Source organism: Ambystoma mexicanum, chromosome 1q (assembly GCF_040938575.1).
Source record: "Ambystoma mexicanum isolate Mex_15411 chromosome 1q, UKY_AmexF1_1, whole genome shotgun sequence".
Taxonomy (NCBI): domain Eukaryota; kingdom Metazoa; phylum Chordata; class Amphibia; order Caudata; family Ambystomatidae; genus Ambystoma; species Ambystoma mexicanum.
The window spans coordinates 492,123,764-492,148,479 of record NC_090922.1 but is presented as its reverse complement, the minus strand read 5'-3'; positions in this window follow the sequence as shown (position 1 = coordinate 492,148,479).

Genomic DNA, 24,716 nt, shown 5'->3' with positions numbered 1-24,716 from the left:
GGAGCCCTCTCCCTTTTGTACTTTGGAAAGTCGCTGTAAGAAGCTTCAAAAAATGTGTAGCTGGGGGGTGGGTCCGCTGAAAGACAGTAGCCCCAAACGGCACCATACTAACTTCCAAGAAGCGGAAAGGGGAGAGCTCAATTCCGAAAATCCTCGCTTAAGACCGGGGGTTAGAAGAAACGATTCTCCTTTAAGACCAAGTTCCCCTTCTGTAACTAAATGGGTGCACGCCACCCGGGACAAATGGTTTTCGGATAATCGACTTTCCCCAGCTACAAATACGAAAGATAAGCAAAAGCTGCACCACTCTAAATCTGGTGAAAACAAAGGGCCAGGGTCAATGGCATATGCTTCTAAATCAAAACGAAACTTCAAAATCGAACAGTTGCCAAATAACAGAAAGTACGTGATATTGAATAGAAGCTACCTGCTACAACTTCTTAAATGCGTACCATCGCTCAGAAAAGTCGAATCAAATGACCTTACCAGGGTCGAACCTTTTTCATCAAGGAAAAATGGCATGCGCTTACTTGCACGTGCAAACGAACTGGGCCAAAATGAGGATCTCCGAGGCGGCGGAACATCTATTAAAAATGGGCTTTGACCTGTTTGAATTGGAAGAGAGTGCTCTATTTACCCCCCCCCAGGAGACCATCAGAATCAACTAATCCAGTTACACCTCGTATCGCAGCTACGAGGAGTAATAAACTACAATCGCACTCAAGACCTGGCGAGGAGAGAGGATCCAGACAAACTTCTACACACAATGAGCCAGCTTTACAGAATGCCTCCCCCCGGTCTTCTCTTTTGAACCCCAGTGGCAAAGAGGAGAGTCAGTGTCCCAAAATGGCCACAAAGATAGACGGAATTGCCCTTAAGGATCCTTTGGGTATAGGAAGATGTCCTCAGGGACCCAGGTCGAGAATCGTACATCAATTACCGGGGGGCAAAGAGACCGGCACTCATGAACTTCAACAACAAGTTCCACCAGCGGAACAATGGGCATGGTTGCCCAACGCACTGACGATAAACAAGAATAAATAGCAATTCGTTGAGCGTCTGTCCGCACCACTTGCCTCTACACTACTAACTGGTAAACCAGATCTCTCTTTGGGGTCATGGAATACTCGTGGATTCCAGCATCTAACGAAACAAGGAGACCTAAACTTGGGGTGTTTAGATATCATCTGCTTGCAAGAAACTTGGATGATAGAACGCCCCTCCATAGACGGATACGATTTGACATTCGCTCCCGCTGTTAAATGACCTTTTGGCCAACCGTCATCAGGCCTTATAACTGCAATTCGCTGTGGATCCGGCCTACACTTAAAGAACACTCTGAGAGTGACAACTCACTTATTGGCCACGGACGTTATTTGGATTGATGCCGAGGTGAAAAAGGGAACGCCCAAAACACAATCTTTAATCATCTTCAATGTCTATTGGAATCCCGCGGTTATGACTGATTCACTCCTCATAGCACTGATTGAGGACTCAATCGATGAAGCATGAGTAGGGTGTCCTGAGGCCCTGCTGATCATCTGCGGAGATCTAAATGCCACCTGTTTACCACATGATTCAGCCGGTGACCTTCCTCTTTTTTCGACCTTAAGAAGCAAACGTGGCGTGGCTTGGTTGTCGTTGATGTCATCTCGTGATCTGCTCTGTGCTGAGGATTTATTCCCCAGAGGTAAGAGGCCACCCACCTGGGAAAGAGGTAACTCCTCAGCGGACCTTGACCACATCTTCATAAGCAGGCTCTTGGCAGCGTTGACCACTTCGTTCGAGGTACGTAGGTCCTCGGCTAGCGACCATAACCTGCTTGTATTGAAATGGAAGACTACAAGGCTTGTGAACTCAGTTACGCCAGCACAAGTGGAGTTAAATAACCAGCAAAATCGTCTAAGACTCTCAGAAACCTCGATCTTAAAGATACAGGCTCAATATTTGGCAATTGAAAATGAGCACAACCTACTGAGTGACCCGCAATTACCAGACTATCAACCACTTCTGATTCCTTTTAGAGCTAAACTTGCTGGCCTCAGACAAAATAACAATTGTGCTAGACATCAATACAGCAAAGAACTGGTCCTAAAACGGAGATCAGTAAGGCGAGCCAGAAGAAAATTCGGTGTTTTTCCCTCACCTGAAAATCAGGCAACCTTGAATCAAGAAAAGAAATCTTACAAATCATGGCTCAGGCACCACCGTAGCAATTTTTACCAACAAGATGCCGAAGCCATGTTGAAGCTTGTCTGCGGCCACCACCCCCGAGAGTTCTGGGCACTCTTAAGATCTTCTTTGTCGCCTCACGAGATTCTACCATCTAACCCTATTGGGGAAATAACTTGGATAACATTCTATTCAAATCTGTTCAAAGCGCCTGCACCGTCAAGCCTCTTCGAACTTACTATAAAACTAGCACCATGGATAGATTTGAGCAGTGAATCTGAGATTCTCAAAGTCCTGCATAGACTGAAACCATCGCGAGCACCCGGCCGGGACGGAATAACAAACCTCGACCTAAAGAAATATCCAAGTCAGTGGGCTGTGTTGATAAGTGAAATCTTCAAACGCTGCAAACAGCCAAGGCAAATTCCGTCTTCATGGACAACATCTATCATAGTCCCGATATTCAAAAAGGGCTGGAAAGAAGATCCAAAAAACTACCGCCCTATCGCACTTCTGGATATGGTCGGTAAGGTGTTTGGTTCTCTATTACTGCAAAAATTTCAGGATTGGGCCAGGGAGGCCGAATGCGCTGACCCGTTTCAAACGGGATTTACAAAAAACAGTGGTACAACCACTAACATCATGTTTCTCAGCGCACTCAAAAGTAAGGTGTTGGGAGGAGGCCCACGAGTGTTTTTAGCGTTCATAGATCTGGCGCAAGCTTTCGATCAAGTAAACCGTGAGCGCCTGTGGAGAAAACTGAGTCTTTGGAAATGCCCGGCTGAACTCCTCCAACCGATTCAAGCATTACATCAAGAAACAAGGGTGCGAGTGAGACTAGCTCAGGCTGGTTTGTTATCATCTGAAATCCCAGTTGACCGCGGAGTGAAACAGGGTTGCCCCCTTGCTCCGTCACTCTTCATTGCCTATCTCGGCGATTTCAAAGCCTCGGAGCAAACGATCCGCTCCTTTCCACCAACTATGGGCAAGTCGAAAACATCGAGACTACTCTATGCTGATGACCTAATCTTAATGGATTTGACTCCTATTGGTCTCCAGCGTCAACTTGACCATCTGGCGACATATATTCAAACTAATGATCTAACTATAAACACAGCCAAAACCAAGATCCTGATAATGGAAAAATACAAACGACCAAAGGAAAAACTTGCCTGGTACCTGGATGGGGTAGCACTGGAAAAAGTCGCAAATATCACATACTTGGGAGTAGCACTGGACTGCTCGAGTATAAACGCAACCCTCCAAAGTTGCTTAATGACCAAAGTAAAAAACCTAGCGGCACAAGGCCGGGCATTGGACAACAAGTTTGGTGGTTTTTCCCTGTTACCCTTGATTAAATTTTACAAGATGAAGGTGGTGCCATCCCTCACCTATGCTGCAGAAGCCCTCCCTCACACACCTACAAACTTGTGGTTGAAGTTAAAGGGTCTATTTTGGCGCACTGTTCTAGGTCTCCCCAAGTCAACATCGCCCCCCTTGATCAGAAGAGAGCTTGGCCTATTATCGTTGGAAGGGACCATGGAAATTAAATCGATGATACTGTATAGGAAGCTGTTGCTTTTGGACTGTCCTCATGTGCTAGCTATCGTACGCACGGAACTATTGACATCTTCCCCCTCTGTGCTAAAATGAAGCTTGTGGAAATTAACTCTTCGGAGCAGGATCTCATCGGCAATTCGCTAAAAATAAAAAGGAAAATCAGTGCGCTCGAATGGATTGAAACCTTGAACATTGCATCTAAAGCAAAATCAGTCAGCCATTTGCCTCCCTATCAGAGCAAACTAAACATTGTTCCGAACTACTTGAGCAAGTTCCCAAATAAAGCTGCTAGAAACTTGTTCTTGAGACCGCGTCTGAACCTACTGCCGACAAATGAGATCTTAAAACTCAGAGGACAAAGTAACTCGAACACGTGTCGTTTTTGCACACGTAGAAACCATACGCCATCTCCTTTTAAATTGTCCAGGAACCAGAGCCGTAGGTGAGAAATTTCTGCTACCACACCTTTCTGCATCATATACCAGGGAAGAAGAAATGTGGTGGACACGTCTGATGAGCGGAGAAAGAAATACCTGGACTATCGCTACTACACAGACTCTGAAGTTTATTCTATCTCTCTGAAAACTTAAGTTCTACTCAACATTCATTTTTTCTTTTTTTTCTTTTTTTTTCGGTTTCACTTCGGTTTTACTTCAGTTTCCCTTTCCTTCTCAGCTTTCAGCCTTCAGCTCTACTCTTTGTTCTTCACTTCGTTTTGATTTTGATTCGTTTGTAAAAATCATTAATTTGATTAAATCAACTAAATAAATAATAAATAATAATAACGACAAACAGACTAAAACCTAACCTACCGAGGAAGAAGGATGAGTGATGCATGCCAGGATGTTGTCAGAGGTTGAGATTTCAACATGAAAATAGTTGTTTTTGTACATGTGCAATTCATCCTCCTCTTTTGGTTGTTCTGGTGGTTTAATCTTGTAGACAGTGGGGATGGCCTTGTTCATCATAGGGTAATGTAATCAATGTAATATCTCCATGTATGTATATATCTTCCCCTGATATATTTCTTAGATGCTGGGAGGAAGTCTCCTGCCTGACCTTGGTGACATACAGTGGGGCGTTCAAAAGGTCTGGGTGCCACCCAGAGCAAGTGGATGTTGGGCCTGACCAAAGTATACTCTGGATCCACGAACCACTCTCACATTGGCCCCACACTAAGGCAGGAGGCAGTCATGATAATGCTCAAACCCCTATCATTGAGGGAAACATTTCAGATAGTAATGCCTACTTGTGCAGTCAATGGACATCCTGGAATTGCAAAAGTTCACTCAAACAATGAAGAATTGATGTGCATGGACCATAAGAATGAAAAAGTTAAACCCATCACGTGGACCACAACAGTATAAAGCTGCAGGAAAGGGCGCTTATATAACACTGTTCCCCATTGTTTTTCTGCTTCCTTTTGTTGTGACTGGCTACACAGCGCCAGTTGGAGAGGAAGAGGAGGGGCTATAAATTATCCTGCTGGTCGCCCTTGCGGCAAAGCCTGCTGTGGGAAAGGGCGCTGTTATAACTCTGTTGGATGCGCTGGTGTTTGCTGTTTGCTGGGGAGATCTGAGACAGCGAGTATAGCTGTGTGACCGAACGGCTGGCAACTGGTGGGACGCGGGTGAGTGAGCTAGCAAGTACTATCTAATTAGACTTGCAGTTGCTGCTCTGATGAACTGTAGTCATACGTTAGAGAAACAATCCAGTATATGGTAGTGTGCTGTTGTGTTGCTGCTGCTGAAGGTGTGTAACAATTAAGTGGTTTACGGATGTGATAAAGCCTTGGGAGCGGCAGTGTGATAGAACGCGTAACAGGCACTACGTAAATACAGACTCTGTGCTGTTAACACCACCTCTGAGAGTACACCGAAGCTGGATGTAGCCTTTTGTGGCACTCAGTGGATTGTGTTGGACCGTGGCAGTCTGTAATGGTAAAGGACAAGGAAGGCAGTAGTATTGTGGGTGTGATATTGCATATTGTACCAACAGAGGGGTAAAAGATAGGAGGAGTTGGTTTTTAGTAGCCCCCTGATACTAGTGGATGTGACTGTGATTTTGTATTGTATTATGACAGTTTTTAACGATTTTAATGGCTTTAAATTAATTTTTGAATTAAGTTGGTTCTTATTTTTTTCTGCACAAGCATTTTCAATGTTGATTATGGATTTTTAGTGGACTTTTAAGGATTATTAAGGATTGTTAAAGTGCCTCTATTAGGAAGATAGGGAGGGATCCATTATATGTTTATGTTTTGCATATTTGTATATTTTCCCACCTTAAGGTATATGTGATCTATTGTATTAAAAGGACATTTTTTATATTTTAATATTTGAATATTTCTAAGAGGAAAGCTATCTCCTCATTTTCACTGCTTTAATATCATTCAAAAATATACCGTCCTGAGAAAGATGCCATTTCTGTGGATCTCAGGACAGTGTTTGATAGTGTGCTGAAGGACCTTCTTTGGCAAGTTCTGGAAAGGAAAGAGATGCCCAGTGGATTCATATCTATGGAACAAATGTTGTATACGGAACACAAGGCCACTGTTAGAGTTGGTTCGGGTGGAGAAATAACAGAACGACCCTACTCTTGTTTTGTATCTTTATAGAGGAAGTCATTGACGGATTGCCTGTCGCGGGTAAAGATTCTCCAAAATAGGCCCAGGCATGGTATCCTGGGCTTGTCTGTGCTGGCGATACTGTTCTCTTGTCTAGCTCCCCACAGCGTTTGAGATCAACATAAGTGTCATTTATGCATAAATGGGAACCATTGGGTTTGTCTTTGAACCTAGACAAAATTAAAACAGTTTTTTAAGCCCTGATCTCAGGAACAGTGTAATTTGAATGTTAGTGTCAGTGGCTTACCCTTAAACCATGTAAAGTGGTATGGTTATCTCGGAATAGAGTTCTCTGAGAGCGGGTACTGTGTTAACCAACTTGTTAAGGCAGCAGCCTCTTTAAAAAAATACGGTGGCGGGATACGCACCTTTTTCAATAAATATGGGAGAGGTGCGATCTTGCCAGCTTTGGATTTCTATAGAGCACAGGCTTCATCTGCAGATCTCTATGGAGCAGAGATATGGGGATTTGCTGATCTAAGTTCCCTGACTGTTGTGGAGAATACATTCCTGAAGAGTATTTTATGGTTACCTAGGGGTATGCCCAATGCTCTTCTACATCTTTAACTAGATGTATGCCCAAACGATCTGTTGGGAGCATCAAAGCCTTTAGGGTATTGGATTTGATTATGGTAGACCCCGGTACTGGGTGCTTTTAGGGAGGATCTGGCTTACCTATTAAAGCTTGAGGGGGCTTCGAGTTTGCCTTGGATAGCCCATGTTGGGAAAGGGTTTTATGAACTGAAGAAACAGGATGTTTGGTTACACTCCTCATTGATTAATAAGGTAAAGTCTAACAGCATCAAGAGGAAAATACAAGAAGAGTATTATAAAGAGAAAATTATGATCGACGGTCGAATGTTAAAGCTGGCCCTGGAATATGTGAGAATTATGCTCAATTTTGGATTTGAGAAATATTTGGACCTTATTGATACACCTCTTGCACAAACTCTGTATATGAACTTTAGGGATGGTACAGTGAAGGTGGCAAGGCTTGCTATGTCATGGGCTCAGGGGAACTTGGGTCATTTTCCTTTATGTAACAATTTTGAGGAATCTGTGACCCCTGTCATTTTCTTCTTCCCAGTAACTCGAGCCCTTAGAATTTTATACCTGAAGCCATTACTAAGATCGTCAGGTGTTCAAACTACTAGAGAGGATTTGGAGTTGTGTAAAAGAACTGAAGATTTAGGAAGAGTGCACAGAGTGGCAAAGTATATCTATCATGCTTGGCTCCTTAGGATAAAAAGAAATACCTTAAGTTAATTCATATGGTTTTAGAATATAACTGTTTTGACTTATTGTATTATATGTGCTGAAGGAGGCTGTGAGTAATTGGCCTCCCACTTATCTCCCCCTGCCTTTAATGAAATGCCCGTTGTTGGATTTCTTCACGCCTCTTTTAGCGTCCTTTGATATATTTGTTTTATCTAATGAATTTGTATGTGTCTTTCTGCGATCAAATTTGTTCTTAAACTTTTGTTTTATAACTATGTATCCTGTGCACTGTTTTAAACTGTATCATGATCGATCCCCTTTTATGGCTTTGTACCGAATAAAGGTTATTACTGATTGATTAATTGATTGATACAATCCCCACAACAAAGTGATTGTAAAAGTAACGGGCAGTGTCGCAGGTTTCGCAAAATACCCTGATCCATTCGCATGGGCGAGTACTTTTTTGTAGTGTGGAGGCGCACTATTTTTATTGTACTGGTCTGGGCAGGCGAAGACGCTTTCAGCAGATGTTGCGATTACAGTAAAGGCTTTGCATTGCTCATGGCAGGCTCTAGATGGCAGCAGTGCGCCCCGCATTTCTGTTGATATCACGACTGCCCTCATATCAGTGAAAGTGTCTAGCTTTGAACACTGGCTCAATTTAAGGAAAACAGTGCTCTGTGAGTTTAGGATTGTGATGTTGCAGGAGCTGCCTGGAGTCACTCCCTTTTCATGAGAAAACTGGCCCTGACAGGCAAGGGACACCGAATGTTACAGGGGCCTAAGCAGGCCCGACAACGTGTGTAGCAAAAGAGAAGAGCGTGTGCATTGTGGCTGGAATCCGTCAGAATTCAGTTATGACAGGTACAAACAAATTGAACTTTCTGCGTAAGCACTTTTACAGATTTGTACAAGACTGCCAAATACTAGCAAACTACCAGGCAATTCGACTATTCAATTGAATACAGGAACCTTTCAGTGGGGAGCAGTCTCATAGCTCTGAGGGTATTTGTTCCCTCTGCAGAGATCTATGCGCTAGCAGCATTTTCTGGTTGGAATCTAACATGAGCTTTTGGTCCTCCTGGGGTCGATAACACATATAATTTGCGCCACTTCTTTGTAAAAGTGCATGTTTTTGAACTTGAGTTTGAAGTTGGCATTCTTTGTATTAGACAGAGGGAGAGAATCTAAATGAACTGCAGGTTTAAGAGGTCGGGTTCCGTGCCATGCAATATGCATAGATACTTTGCCTGCCTGCTGGGCATTGTAGTATTTATAGCACTCGTGCACAAAGCAGTGGATGTTTCACCAGCCCCACAGTGTTCGAATGTTATTATTGTGTTGTATAGTTTGGATATTTTAGTGAGTTAATATACCTACTGCAGGTTAATCTGCACAACACAGATTTCAATCTCAGAATAACTCATCCCGTGACCCTGCTGAGGTCAACATTGAGTGCGCTTTGGTAATGGTGGCATGCATTGTTTTCAAGCCTTAAAGTTCTGAGAGCACTATATAAACATCAATCCTTATTATGCTATTCATTTTGTGCATGGTGGCAATTGCCTCATGAGGGCAATTTCAGAAACATTTAACTGAGTTCTCTCGTATACTTTTGCCTCCGTGTCATAACAGATCACCAGGTCAAGCTCTGCGTTCATGCCTTTCCATTCTCTGAATGGGCTCATAACAAGTTTGCATGTTACAATTGTGTGTTCTTTGCTTTTCCAATGCAGAACAAAGTTACTGGGGTGTACAAAGGGCAAACGATTCATCCAACATCACTGGACATGTCACCGTATAAGAAGGGTATATGTATTTAGGGCAGCAAACCCCAAACACAGTACTTTAGTTGCCCTGTCCAAATGCACTATTGCTGTATTGTTTAGATTGTGTGAAGTTCCGCTTTAGTTGTTGATCTGAATCTGTGTGCATCTATGAGGTACAGGTCACTCTGAATGTGTAGCAGCATGGTGCCGTGTCAAGTAACTATTTTGTGTTAAGTTACCTGTCTGGTGATCCATTGGTTACACAGGAAGGGCAGTGGTGGAACTATGTGTACTGAAGGTGCTTCCCCATTGCAAACCTTCTGATCCACTGATGCACACCCTCTGCCACCTGCAAAGTAGTAATATTGCCTTACATTGATCCATTATGAATGAATATTCAGTATGACTGAGCCAAGAGTAGGCCATGGCCTGTTGCACACCTTCCTGCTGCAACCCAGTTTCTGGGAAACAATATGGCTTAAGAATGTCTCCTCCCTCCACCACTGTCTGTGACAGACGTTCTGGTCCGAACGACTCCTATTGCAACCCAAGGCACTCTAATCATTCTTGATTTTTCTACCACCAATCCGTGCAGAGTCCTTATTCCTGCAAAATCTGTCAGAAATCTGAACATGTATTTTCTACCCGTGATGGGCAGTCTGTTCACTCCAACGTAATACATTTAAAGTCATGTGGGAACAACTCTAAAAGGCTAGAAGGAAGCAAAACAGCAACCTCTTTACAGGTCTGCAGAATGTTTAGCATGGTGCAGCCTGCACTGACACTATCCCAGTTCCCCTGGACTTTCTGCGAGTATGACTGTGGAGAAGGTGTATTATCCAACTCTGTGGTCAGAAGGGAGCCACGCTGGCAGCCAATTGTACACCCACACTCACCCACACTCAGCACACTTTCCCAATGTTTCAGCTATTTACAGCGCTTTGCTATACCTCGATGACCAGTCACCATCAAGCAACTCTGTTAATAGAACACACAGCAAAAATCTCCTTAATACCTGGAGCATAGCAGTGACACCCAGAACAGGTGAGGGGCATAGGCACTATTCCTCACATTCAGCCCTGCTTAAAGTCAAGTTTGCAAAATCCCTTGTTTTACAGAAGTGGCTCACAGGAGTAGTGCATGGATCAATGTGTGCACCAGGGAGGACTGGCAGGCAATGGTGAACTAAATATAAGAGCATTTTTGGGCTTACTGCTACTGAATTCCCACTAATGGTCCCCCCAGGATTGGCCTGTTGTCTATATCTGTATCATGCTTTCTCTTTTTGTGGCCAATATGTTTTTTCAGTACAAAGAAAATGGCCATCCAGTTTTTGGGTCGAGTGCATTTTTTGAAGGTCGAGTACATGAACTAAGTTACTCGACCTGCAGGTCTAGCAATTTTTCAAAGTTTTTTGAAGGCCTGCCCTGCTTATCTGAGGCCTGCGAATGAGATTAAGCTGGGCATGGTCCTTGAAAATCATGAATGTGAAAACCACAGCCCTCTATCATAATCCGGAAGGGAACACTGGGTGAGCAACTTAAAAATTGTAACTAGACATCAAAAAAAGCCCAACACATTATTTATTTGATTTAATGCAGTTCTTTTAATGTGTGAAACTGTAATCTAGACACAGAAAGGAGAGAACTTGCATAGATATAGAGATGACTTTTGATTAGATAAAATGAATAAATGAGTTGTAACTGTTTAGCTTTAAACAAGGATTTTAGTTACCTGGTAAATTGCAAGCAGGTTGGAATACCTAAGAAGGTTTAGACAACTGGATTTTACATGCTAAATAGTGGAGTTCCCATGTTTTCCTTGTGTCTATTTTTGCTGTTGTCCTTTTCGCTGTGGTGTTTTCACTGCGGCTGTTTTCGCTGCTTTTTTTTTTTCAAATTCGATTTTATTGGTTTTATGCAAGACAAACAGATGACATATCAATGGTATTAGTATCAAGTTACGACCATTTAACAAAACTAGAACCGTTCTTTTCCCCAGAGATACTATACCAGCAAAAAATAGTTTGTAGACTCCCCATCCTTTCCCCCACCCCCTCAGACAGGTTATCGGTACATTTAAAACACAATATCATGCATGAGCGTGGGGCCACCATTCAGGCATGTTTGACATGTTTCACAAAACAGAGTCAACGTTTTTAGCAGGGTATTTCTCGGACTCCTGGGCCAGCATGATGTGGTTTTACTTTAGAATGTTACTGGTCCGTCCACAATCATCCTTCACTGCTTTTTTTTAATGGGTGGTTCCACTCCAATCCACCCTAACCCACCCCCACCACCTCTCCCTGCCATGACCTCCCAATCCCCAAACCCAAACACACAACTCATTTATTTATTTAAAAAAGAAAAACACAGTAAAAACGGCCTCATTGAAAACACCATGGCAAAAATGCCAACGGCAAAAATAGCAGGGAGGAAAACACGGTAAGTGACATAGTGTGGTGCTATAGACAGAATCCATTCATGCTCCAAGCAAAGCATTTTAAAATCAATCCTTTGGTTTACTAGGAACCAGTGAGCTAGAAATTGGAGTGATACGATTCCTCTTCTTCACACCAAAAAAGCAGCCTTGTGTACACATTGCAAGCTGTGGACTACATATGCTGGAAGCCCTAGCTGTAATGAATTGGTGTACTCTAATTCTGAACTAATAAGGGAGCCAATGACCATGGATGAACCAATGAGGGGATATAGGAAAGTTTCTACATAGTTGGAGTTTAAAGAGGTTGTCCAACTTCAGCATTCAAACCGAGATTTGCATCCCGGTAGACTCCAATGATCTTAACTTTGTTGGTGAAAGCATGGCGAAAGTAGCTGGGAAGGGTCTCCTAATAGATGCTAAGGTCCAAGGGGAATAACCTTCATCTTGTATGAATTCAACCCGAGACCATTTATGGCCCCAAAGAAGCAAGTCGCCTAATGATTCACCCTCATACTCAATTACCTCAACAACAACAAAAAACAGTGGGTCAGGAAAACCTGGGAAAGAAATTACTAACCAATTGACAAAATATCATACCAGTGATTGCTCTGAATCTACAGAGCTAAGATTGTCAAAGAAACAATAAAAAGTGCATTACACACACCAGAGAAAGCTAGTGGAAGATAGCCAGAAGTGATTTTTCACAAAGATCTATGAATTAAAAACAATTTTAAAATGCCTCAGCCTGTAACACAGCAGTAACACCATTCCAAGAGCTGTGTGCTTCCATTGCAGCACACGTCAACAAAACTGAACTAATAAAATACCAATTAGATAAGAAAAGACAAACACCTCCAATCCCAGCAAGGGAAACAATCACTGAGGAAGTCATTGTCATACATCGCTATTCTCTATTGACAAATGGAAACTACAAAAATAACACTATCCATCCTTCTTCCAAGATGGAGTCAAATGGGTCCTCAATTCCCATTCTCCTTGCCCGGTCTAGTTGTTTCCATCATGGCTGCCATATGCTCCGCCCATCCATCGCTTTAAAAGCACTCCGTGGAGTGCATTCGGCATGTTGCTACAATATTATCTATGTGATACGCTGAAGAAAATGGCTTACTCGTGAGTTCAATATTCTTCCTTTCTTCTCTTTTTCACCCTTACTGCCTTCCTTATGTCTTTTTCCCGCTACTTCCTTCATTCAAATTCGCTCTCCTAGCTCGACCGCATTGCAATTCTTTTGCCGTGGTTATTTTTGCAACATGTACCTAATTTCTTCTAAATCGGAACGCTAAAAGAATACTTGAGTGGCTTCATTATGTATCAGAATTTCTTTCTCTTCTGCCTTTGCAGAAGTCACCAGCAGGGCCTTTCTACGCAACACGTTCCTCATTCCAGGTGTTACAGAACGTTTGAACTGCCAAAACCACTACTAGCAACCTCTCAGTCAAATTACTGCCTTTTGATCCTACGCAACTCGTTCATCATTTCCACTGATTTGAAATTGTACTATAGTTTTACCCCAGTAAGATTATTACACTGCAAACATTCCTCTTGCCTGCACTTTAAGAGTTATTTTCTCTCAATACTACCACCAACTGCATGTAATTACTGTGCACCACAAATGAATACTCTTCCCCTTCTTTCCCCCCATTTACTATTGTTAGGGAGAATTCTCCAGAATGGCTAATTTCCCTTACCTACTGAGTCCCTCAGCAGCTTTGCTGGATTTCTAGGATTTATTTTTTTGACCTGATAAAAGTGTGAAGCTTTTTTCCCACTCTTATATGTGTTTTGCTGTGTGTATTTAACATTTTTGTGTTCATAGACTGTGGAGCCTCACCTACCTACTCCATAGGCATCATCTTTTTACTGTGTGTTACACAGCCCCTTTAGTGCAGTGACACAGGGTTGCCTTTTTCAGACTTCCCACTTCAAACTCCATTTTCTGGGACTGACTACCGTCTTCCAGAACGTGTAAAGTTGCCAGTGAGTTTATTAGTCTTTTTAAATCCACAGACCCAGTACAAACTATCTTGCATAGAGTTCTGGAAAGGGTTAATAGTTAACCCTTTTTGTCTGTTTCTCATGGAACATTATTTCGTTCCCCTTTCTTTAAGATTTGGCTGGTGGCAGTGGTATCTACCCTATTTTTCCTACCGCTGTCTATTTAAATAGAGTTGGTACTGTTTTAGGCTAAGTTAGTAGCTTCGAACTTAAATCCGCTGGACCCCATTTACTTTTATTTGGTTCCGGCTGGGTTTATTCGCCATTTCTTTTTGTAAAGGTCTTTCTCGTGTTTCAGTCTGCGTGCCAAACCAGGTTTGGTTCCTATGTTCGCCGTCCTTTGGCGGGCTTCTGCACAGAAGCCTTCCTTAGGCGCCTGAATGTCTGAAGGGGACAGGATGTGAGGGAGGGGTTTGAGACTCCCTGCACAGGGTCTCCTTTGAGACCCATGTCGCACTCTGTATGATTGGCTGTGGTGACTGTCCCGCCGGGACAGCCACCCTGCTGTGTGATTGACAGCCAGGCTGTGTGAATGAGGGAAAAATGCATAAAAAGCAGGTCTCTGGGATTGAGAAGGCAGAGTCGCCACTGGATTGAGAGAACCGAAGAGAAGCTGACAGAAGAGGACCTCTACCATGACTGAACCTCCCGGTGAAGCCCTGCTGTGGTTCAGAATCTCCAAACTTCGATGACAGGGAAGATCTGCAAGGAATCTTCTCCCCTTGAGCTGGTGGGACCAACCAGTTCATCAAACTGCAAGCCAGGCCTCCCTCCCCTGGTCGAATTTTCTGTGCACAGCTACAGTGAACCGGATAGCCAGGAGGGCCGTACCCTGCTTGGGTTTTAAGGAGCGCACCTTTTTTTGTTCCTTTGCTCTGCTGCTGGTTTCTTCCCTGGGCAGTGCAGGACCCTCCAGTCTTCCTATTTCGTGTCAGTCCGACAGTCACTTCAGGAAGCGTGAGTCTGCAGGACCTGCCAGGAACTTCTGCCTCAGCTACAGCTTTCTTCTTCATTTAAGGTACTGTTCAAACCCGGTTGTTCGTTCCGTCTGACCGTGGTGAAAGTGTTTGAGGGCTTGTCCTTCTCTATTCTTTAAAGTAACTCTTCTTCCAACCAACTTTGTTCCAAACTCTTGGTAAAGACTTAACCGCAAATTACTCTGAACTGTATGGTCCTCTGCAAAGACTCTGGTCCACTGACTTTGGCCCAGGCCTCTTGATTTGATTTTCTCACCGTAGTAGCCTTTTCTAGATTGCCCTGCTTACCTACTTGTTGGTGCTGCTTAATTTTTGTCTAACCTTGTCTTTCTCTCCCTTTTAAATTGCTGGAGTGCCATTTTGCTCACACTTAATTTTGAGCTTAACTTGTCCAGAATCTATTGGGTGGTGTGTAGTACATTAAGAGTGATTTTTCTACTGCTTTACTTTAGTGAATTGTTTTACAACTGATGTGTAAATAAATGTATATTCTTTTACTCGGAATCCTTGAGTCAGTGTTTGTTTGAACCATAGTAATTACTGTCCTTTGTGTAACTATTGATACTGCTCACTTTACTCTTGAGATAAGTCTGGCTGCTCAGCCATCGCTACCACTTTACAGTGTAGTACAGGCTGTACCACAGGTGAATTTGTACTGTCACTTGTAGTCTTAATTGTGTGTTGTGTTCCCAAAGGGTGCTGCATATGATTCTGCCTAACAACTATCTGTGCTTTCCTGGAAATTCGTTGAAAACCTAATTGGGATAAATATATTTCTACGCTGAAGATTGACACAGTGTACTGTTGGATCTTCTTCTGGACTTCTTCTGCTTCCTATCCTCGGACATATTGTCCAGTCTACTACAAGGGGTTTTCCCAGGAGAGTTTCCCAGGCCTTATCCCTGTCTCTGTCTCACTACCTCAGGAACAGGAATAGAATCAGGTAAGCTCCCCACATGTGTTTTACCAATTGTGCTTCTGCTCATAGAGTCATAACAGATAGCAACGCCCACCAAAATGGAACAAAAGGTTCAACAATTGATGGTTGGGATGCAAATCCTAACCACTGAGATCCAGAATCTCAAAGCGGAAAATGCCGTTCTGAGGCAATTGGTAGTACACCCTCCCCCACAATTTGACATTTCTCCGGGAGCACTAGCTGGTGGAAAATGTTAGGGAAACCCTAAAAAAACTCAGAGAATTTCCTGACTACTGTGTTGTACAATTTTCATTCAAACCAGCCTATTTTCCCACGGATAGAACCAAAGTAAGGCATATGATCTCTAACCCTGCGGGAGCTGCTGTAGCCTGCGCAACCCCTTTAGTTACAACCAATAATCCCATACTTGATTCATACCCAGGATTCACTAATAGTATTTGAGCAATGTTTGGAAGACAAGAAATTGTCATCTCCGCCCAAGAACATCTATTAGCTTTCAAACAGGTCAGATGATGCGTTGATTACTTTATTCCGACGAGGACTCAATGAAGAACTAAAAGATGAGATTTCTGGAATTCCGCGTCCTGGTAATTTAGCACAAATTATTACGGCAGTTATGCAACTAGATTATCGACTACAAGAACGACATACTGAGAATAAGAGTCTCCCGACCCTTAGAAGGTATCCGGTTTAGCATGAAATCCCATAAAGAGGACAAACCTATGCAAATAGGAGCCAACAGAGGACCATTAACCCCTGAAGAGAGATCTAGACGCCACAATGTAGGGCTTTGTATGTATTGTGCAGTGAAAGAACACAAACTCAAAGATTGTCCCCAGTTCCTCCCAGACGTTTGGAAAACGCTGCCTCCCAAGCAGTAAAGGGAACTATGGTCCGGGAAGGAACTTTAAGTGCCCCTACTTCTACCAAGATGGTTGTTGTGAAACTATCCTTAAGATTCACCATTAAAATTCTAGAAAACGTTCCAGCATTACTTGATTGTGGTGCCACCAGAATATTCATTGACGATGAATGGGCACAGAAGTATAAAATACCACCCAGACCTCGATCTACCTATATCCCAGTAGAAGGAGTAGATGGAACTCCATTATCATCGGGTTTAAAAAAAGAAGGGACAGAACCAGTGGTAATGTCCCATCAAGAAGAGATAGCATTTGATTTGATAAAAGCAGCACATTATCTGGTTATTCTAGGTCTTCCCTGGTTAAAACCCCACAATCCTTATATCAAATTGGACCACAGAATCCCTTTTCCTTGGTTCTGAACACTGTATTACCCACTGTCCGTCGGAAAGATCGGTTGGACTTCACACACCAACCTCCACCTTAACCTTGCCTTTGAAAACCAACTCTATAGAGTTAATCGTAACTTTGCCCAATCACTACCAAGTGTACCAGGAGGTGTTTTCAGACCTTGAATTTAAGGAACTTCCTCCCCATCAAAGAGATGATTGCGTAAAAGATATGATTCCAGAAAGACCAATTCCATTTGCCGAATGTATATCCTTTCACAAACAGAAAAGACTGCTCTTCAAGAATATTTAGAAAGCAACCTCACCAATGGATTAATCACGGAATCACATTCACCTGCAGGAGCATTTTTGTTCTTTATTCCTAATAATATCACCACAGAAATGAGACCATGCATCGATTTAAGAGGGCTTAACACAATTTCCACTCCGGATAAATACTGAATGCCCCTTATTCCTGACATTTTAGAGGCAGTAAAAGAGGCAGCTATTTTTACTAAGCTGGATTTAAGAGTAGCATATCATCTTATTCGCATTCGCCAGGGGGACGAATGGAAAACCGCCTTTAGAACACCCTTTGGACATTATGAATAGAGAGTCATGCCATTCGGCCTCACAAATGCACCAGCTTTCTTCCAAAGGTTTATGGACCATGGGCCTCATTGCAAGTTTGCAGGTCCGGTAACTACAGTACTGGTAAGCTTGCCGGTACCGTAGTTTCCGGACCGGCAATCCACAAGTTCTGTTTGCGGGTTCCTTTTCACCAGCCAGGTCAGACCTGGCAGGTGTACCGGCACCCGGGAGTAGAGCATGTCGGATACACCGGCACCATTGTGAATGGTGCCGGTGCATCCAGCCTCCCCATTCCCATTGAGCCCTATGAGGCTAAAATGGGAATGGGGAGTAAAGGTTTCCGGCCCCTGGCAATGGGGAAATACAGGGTCCACCAGGGTTGTAACGGCCCTGTATTTCCCCATTTCCAGGGGCCGGAAAAATTTGCAGGTTTGGCAGCAGCCTGCCGGTTTTACTGGCAAGGCTACTGCAAAACTTGTAATGAGGCCCCATGTTTTTTCTGGTTTACTACTTCATTCAGTAGTAGTTCATATTGACGATATTTTGGTCTTTTCTAAGTCTCTCCGAGAACGCATACGCCATGTCCGAGAGGCGATTCGCTGATTAAAATAAAATAATTTATTCGCCAAATTGGAAAAATGTGTGTTCCACCAACCACAGATTCCATATTTGGGACATATATTATCTGCTCAAGGGACATAGATGGATCCCACTAAAGTACAAGCAGTTCTGGACTGGCCCATTCCACGTTCAGTGAAGGAGATTCAACGTTTTTTGGATTCTCAAATTTTTATCGCAGATCCATTCCCGAATTCTCATGAACCATCCTTCCAATAACTAAACTTTTAAAGAAAGGACAAAAATGTATTTGGTCATATGAAACCCAAAAAAACTTTGTCTTTGAAAAGGCCTTCAGTACCGCTCGTATATTGAGACTTCCAAACCAAAACCAACCTTTCATTGTTGAATCAGATGCCTCTAACAACGCACTAGGAGCTATACTCAAGCAAACGGATACAAAAGGAAACAAATACCCTATTGCCTACATTTCCAAGATACTGACCAGTTCTGAAATCAACTACACCGTTCTCGAAAAAGAGTTATTGGCCATAAATGTCCCCAAATCAGACCACATTTCCACAAACAGAAGAAACATCCACTGACTACCAGTGAAGGACCGGATTAAATTCAAGGTACTCACGCTCACACATCAATTCCTGTCTAACACTGCCCCGCTTTATCTCGCCAGTTTGATTAACAAAAACTAGTCTGCCAGGCCTGCTTGCACTGTTTATCTTGGCCAGTTGACTAAACCTAGATACAATAGGCAGAAAGCAGGAGGTTCTAGCTTCCCAGTCATGGGAGCTAATTACTGGAATGCCTTGCCATCGGCAATAAGGATGGATCCTGCCCTACTGTCATTCCGCAAAAAACATGGCTTTTCACACAGGACACCTAGTTGTACACTCCTCACCTGTAAGTAACCCAACATGACCTGCATCCAACTATGTAAGAAAATACAAGCCTTGTAACTAGATTCTTAAGCGGGCACAATATGTAACCAAAGCCCTAAGCTGGCACTAACTGTGTCTTGCATTTCCTGTAACCATATACTTAAGCATGCGTTATCTATGATCTACATTACTGTAACATAATTGTTAAGCCTGTGAATATGCAACCATTAAGTGGGCACAATATGTAACCAAAGCCCTAAGCTTGCATTAACTATGTTGTGCTTCTCCTATAACCATATACTTAAGCATGCGTCATCTATGATCTGCATAACTAGAAACCAAACTCTTAAGCTTGTGAACTTGCAACCATTAGCTTAAGCCTGCTAATCATGTAACCATCTTCTTACGCCTGTAATACCTGTAACCATATTCTTAAGTTTATGCGCCTAGCTGCCCGAGGGTTGGGTGCGCAATACAAATGTAATAATAATTAAAATAAATAAAAAGAGCATTTCAAGAATAGAGACATTTACTGTTCGGTGCCCAATTTCCAGTAGTAGTAAGGACCGGCCAGCACAATCTAAGAGTTTTGCAACACACTCAGACTCAAAATAGCAGACAAGCCCGATGGGCATATTTCTTTTCCTCTTACAGGATAAACTTCACCTTTGTTCTAGGAAAATCCAATATCATGGCTGATGCACTGTCTCGCAAACCCATCAACAACAAAACAACCTTTGTTAAAGAAAAAATGTTTCCCGATTCCTCTTTCATATTTGTAGTGACAGATTACCTGACTACCTTCAGGAATGAAACTTCCGACCTTGATGCAGAAAGACTGAGGAAAGATGCACTCCGAATGGCCCATGATACATTCATCGCCGGTCATAGAGGAGTCAAAGCTACTTTGATGTTGATTAATTGACACTTTTGGTGGCCAGAAATCTCCCAAGAAGTTAGAGACTATGTGACCTCCAGCTCTGTCTGTAATCAAACACAAATCCCATGCCATCACCCATTTGGTCTTTTAGTACAACCAGCTCTTCCTAGCAGACCCTGGCACCAAATATCCACTGACTTCATTGTGGATCTTCCTCCTTATAATGGTCATACAGCTATTATAGTCACAATTGATTCATTTACTGAATTAGCTCATTTTATTTCGATACCTAAGATAACCACTGCCTCATAAATAGCCACATTATTCCACCAGTACATTTTCTCTAAACATGGTCTCCCTGACACTATAATTTCAGATTGTGGTTCCCAATATACTTCCAAATATTGGTCCTTGGTATGCAAAACCTTGGGCATACAACAGGCATTGAGTTGATTCCATACACAAATTAATGGGCAAACTAAAAGACTTAACGACACCCTAGAACAGTATTTATGTTGTTTTGTATCAGCCCTTCAGGAGGATTGGAAAGAATTACTACCACTTGCAGAATTCACTTACAACAACTCCCATCACAGTGCTATTAACACTTCTCCCTTTCATTGTAGATACAGTCATCACCTTTCAAGCATACCCAATATTATCCCTGCCATCACACCAATTCCTACCGTTAATACCTTGATGGATTCAATTAAAAAAGGACATACCGAAGCCTTATCAGCATTAACACATTCCAGGGAACTTCAAAAGAAAAAAGCTTATAAGAAACGATCCTCAGCCCCAAATTTTCACATTGGAGATAAAGTATGGTTAGCCTTCAAATGTTTACCTCACCATTTAGTACCTTTCAAACTATATCCACGGTACTTTGGCCCCTTTTCCATTCTAGCTGTTATCGGACCAGTAGCCCATCCATAGGACTCCCCAAATCATGGTCTCAAATACATCCTGTGTTTCACATTTCCCAGTTGAAACCCCATGTTCCAGACCATTTTAAAAGAATAACCAATGCTACCCCCCCCCCCCCGCCCCACCTATTGACACTCAATCAGGTCCAGAATATGAAGTAGCAGCAATATGTGATTTGCGATACTACAAAGGATGACTTCAATATCTCATTAACTGGAAAGAATATTCTATGTGCGATCGCATGTGGGAACCAGCTTCCAATGTACATGCACCCGCATGCATACGACGTTTCCATAGATCACGTCATTATCCTCCACAAGGGGGGCATACTGTCATACATAAATTCATCATATATGGCATAATCTGTGTCTGCAATAAGATTTATGTGGGCTGTACTATGTGGGCTGTACTATCTGTGAATTACGTGTAAGAGTTAGAGAATACTTTGCCAACCTCTCGTCCTGCTGCAACAAAGCAGCTCCCTATCAGACACGCATTTAAGCGTCTAACAGGTGAGAAACTTAGACAAACTGAGGCGCATATTAGACGATGAACTATGTTTCATGGGCATTATTAAATTGATTAGCATAGACGATATCGTGCACTTGCTAACTTACTCTATCATACTACTTACAGTGGTGATTGCAAATCTGGCGTCGCAATGACTAATAATATCTGGGAAATAATGACTACTGATTTCTCCACTAAACACTTGACAGACTCAGACTGAATACCTATTCTGTTGGAACTGCCGATTTGTCCCATACATCACGGCAAGCTGAGTGAGTGCTGTTTAAAATTCTCTCTATCTTAGGTAGATATGGTACATGTACAGATATGATACTATCCAAGTCAGAGCTGATGAATATTTTTTGTTCTTAAAACTGTTTTCTCAAACAGATTTCTTTCACGTGCATTTATCAACTGATTTTGCAACCGAAAGTAGACTTGAACTCACAGCATTTTGATCCGAACCGCACCAAACATATAGAATACAAGCTCCGATAGCACGGATAGGTAAGATGTATCTCATCTTATGTCTGCCTGTATAAATCATCAAACTTGGTGTCACAACCTGTACCCACTTGACATATTACGCCATCAGTATATATGATCCGGTCCACCTACCATGTTATGCACTCATCTAACTCATAGTGATATATGCACAGTAGCCAATGGGCTTGTTCTACAGTATGCAATCGAAGTAGCATCTGATATAGACACTATCGGTCTACATGACCTGGCTCATCAATCATGCCATGGTTATATCTAGCTTACAGTGGTGTACAAATGGTAGCAAATGGGCTTGATCTTTAACGGTATGCAATACAAGCAGAACCCTATTGTAAATTAATAGACACATACTCTGGGCAATTCAGTTTGTACCCTGGGTGTATAATCAATTCTAATTTACTATAATCATAACAATGTTTTAATACAAATGCATTCTTACCTATTTCTTAATGTGCAAAACTGTGCTTAAGGCATTGTCCTTAAAAAAACCAGTTTTTTTTGTCTTCTCTTTCTCTTTGCCCCTCCTCCTACCCTCTTTCTCTCCTCTCTCTTTTCTATTTTTGCTAACCCTTTTTGGCTGTTCGAATTCTACAAAATGCAAATCTTTGGTTTACTCCTTTATGATTTATGTTGATTATGAATGTCTAGGATTCTGATATAACTAATCCTCCCTGATGACGACCCAAGTGGGTTGAAACACGTGTAGGTGGGCAGCTTATAGTTTGGTGGGCAGTATAAGCCCTGGAATAAAAACTTTTGCTCATGGACAAACATGATTTTGAGTAATGTCTCTACCATACTAATGGACAGCTAAATACCAGGTTGTGAACGCGGTTGGTGAGGGAAACCACCTATACTATACAACATATATATGTATACCGCTACCCACCTGTAACTGTCTATTACCTCCATGTTTGTACAAACTCCACTGTTAATTGAATTTCCTTGTATGTAACATTTGCTAAGAGCGCCCAGATACCCCTGGGTGCGCTATATAAATAAAATAAACAATCACATTTCCTGAGGTCTTTGAATACTCCACTGGCTCCAGATCGAAAGGATACTGCATTAATTGATGTCACTGATCACTCCTTTAGCCCTTACACACTCCCCCCCCCCACACCAGTGAGTAACCAGGCCCTTGCAGAGATGACCTAAAACTATCTTAAACTCACCCCTCTGAATTAAACACACTTTCAAGTGTCTCTACTACTATCCACATAGACACATAGAATGACACCCACACCCAGAAATCTCGTACTTCTGCAGCACAAGTATCAGCACTCCAGGATTCGTATATACCTTCCCCTCGATCCCACTAAAAACTCCCTGTACTCTCCCACCGCCACCTTTCTTACCAGGGCACTTGCAGCAAGGATTCACAAATAACAGACGTGAACTATAATCGATGAATTTACGTTACATTTACGCATACGTTGCTTGTTTACCTCGATTTCCGCATGTATATTTCAACCCTATTTTAAGCTGTTGTCTTTGTGCATTGAAATTAACTGTTTCGACTTTTATATTAAAACAACTTTTAGATTAACACTCCCTAATTCTCTTCACGGGAATTGGTACAATAATTGAGCTACCTTTACTCTGTTTCATTTCCTGTAGCAACCTGCCTACGAAAATGAAAAGCCAGTTTCATTTCATTGTGGCTGTGAAGGGAAGCTGAACAAACTCTCACTGGAGAAACGAAACTTACAAGAGGCAACTCTTGGCAGGACTTTGTAGAGCATGTAAAGACCTGGCCACTTAATTAACCAACCAGAAAAACAGAGAAATCAACAAAAGGGCAATATTGACTCATCGGGAAGGAGGCCAACTCTTCCTGTTCAAATTGTAACCAGTAGAAACGTGTGAAGAATAAAACTGCAGACCTCGGATCATAGGCCTCTAGACAGGGTTTTATCATTATTTGTGTCAAAGATCTGTCTTTATGCATATTTGACAAAAGCTCACATATGCATTTCTGATACATTCCCATACAACAGCATAACCAGGCATATATGGCCAAGAACCCAGGCAGGCACTTTCAGGCTCCATCAAGCTGTGACAAAATGACTACTGCTCACCAGGCGCACAGGGACGAGAAGTGAATGAAACCCATACTGAGCCCAACGACTACTAAACCAGCAATGATCCCAATCATGAAGGTGAACAGGCACAATATGAATGCTACCCCTCCTTAACCAGTTTACATCAGAATGGGTGGAGAGCATGCTATATTCTGCAAGAGGGAGCTGAGCCAGCAAAGAAGCTTCTGCCCAGCAATAGTACCAGAGAACACAAATAAATGAATGTGCAACCAGGGTTCAATAGAAAATATGAGTCTTAAACTAAAAATACATTCAAACTAATGAACTAAAATAGCAACCCACCCATCTAAGAGAAGACCCAGAATATTCAGACTTTGTAATGAAAGGGGGCCCTCTGGTTCTAAAGACAGGGGTACACAGCCAATATTATCAATAAAGTCATGTTCAATAAAGAATGCCTTTCCAAATGCATTTTATTGGGCCTTAGATGTCACTAGGGCACTTTACAGCAGGCCAGGGGAGCAGAATCATATCAAACAGATTTTGAGCTTGTTCCTGGTGCCCGCAATGTCGAGGTTTCTAGGCACTTAACTGTTTGTTGATTCTGCATCAAGACGTGCAAGTTGGTAGTCCGCGAACATCCAACATTCAAAACATCCAAATAAAAGTAGCTGGTGGCAGCATGTAAACCATTGCACTCTTTTACGGGAGAAAGTGGTGGCTCTAAAAAGAGACTTTTTTTAATTTTTTTGGTTTTTTCGAAGGTTTTTTTCAAGGTTGTGAGATAAAGTAGGCAGCACCAACTATAAAATGCTTGCTGTATTTTCAAAAAG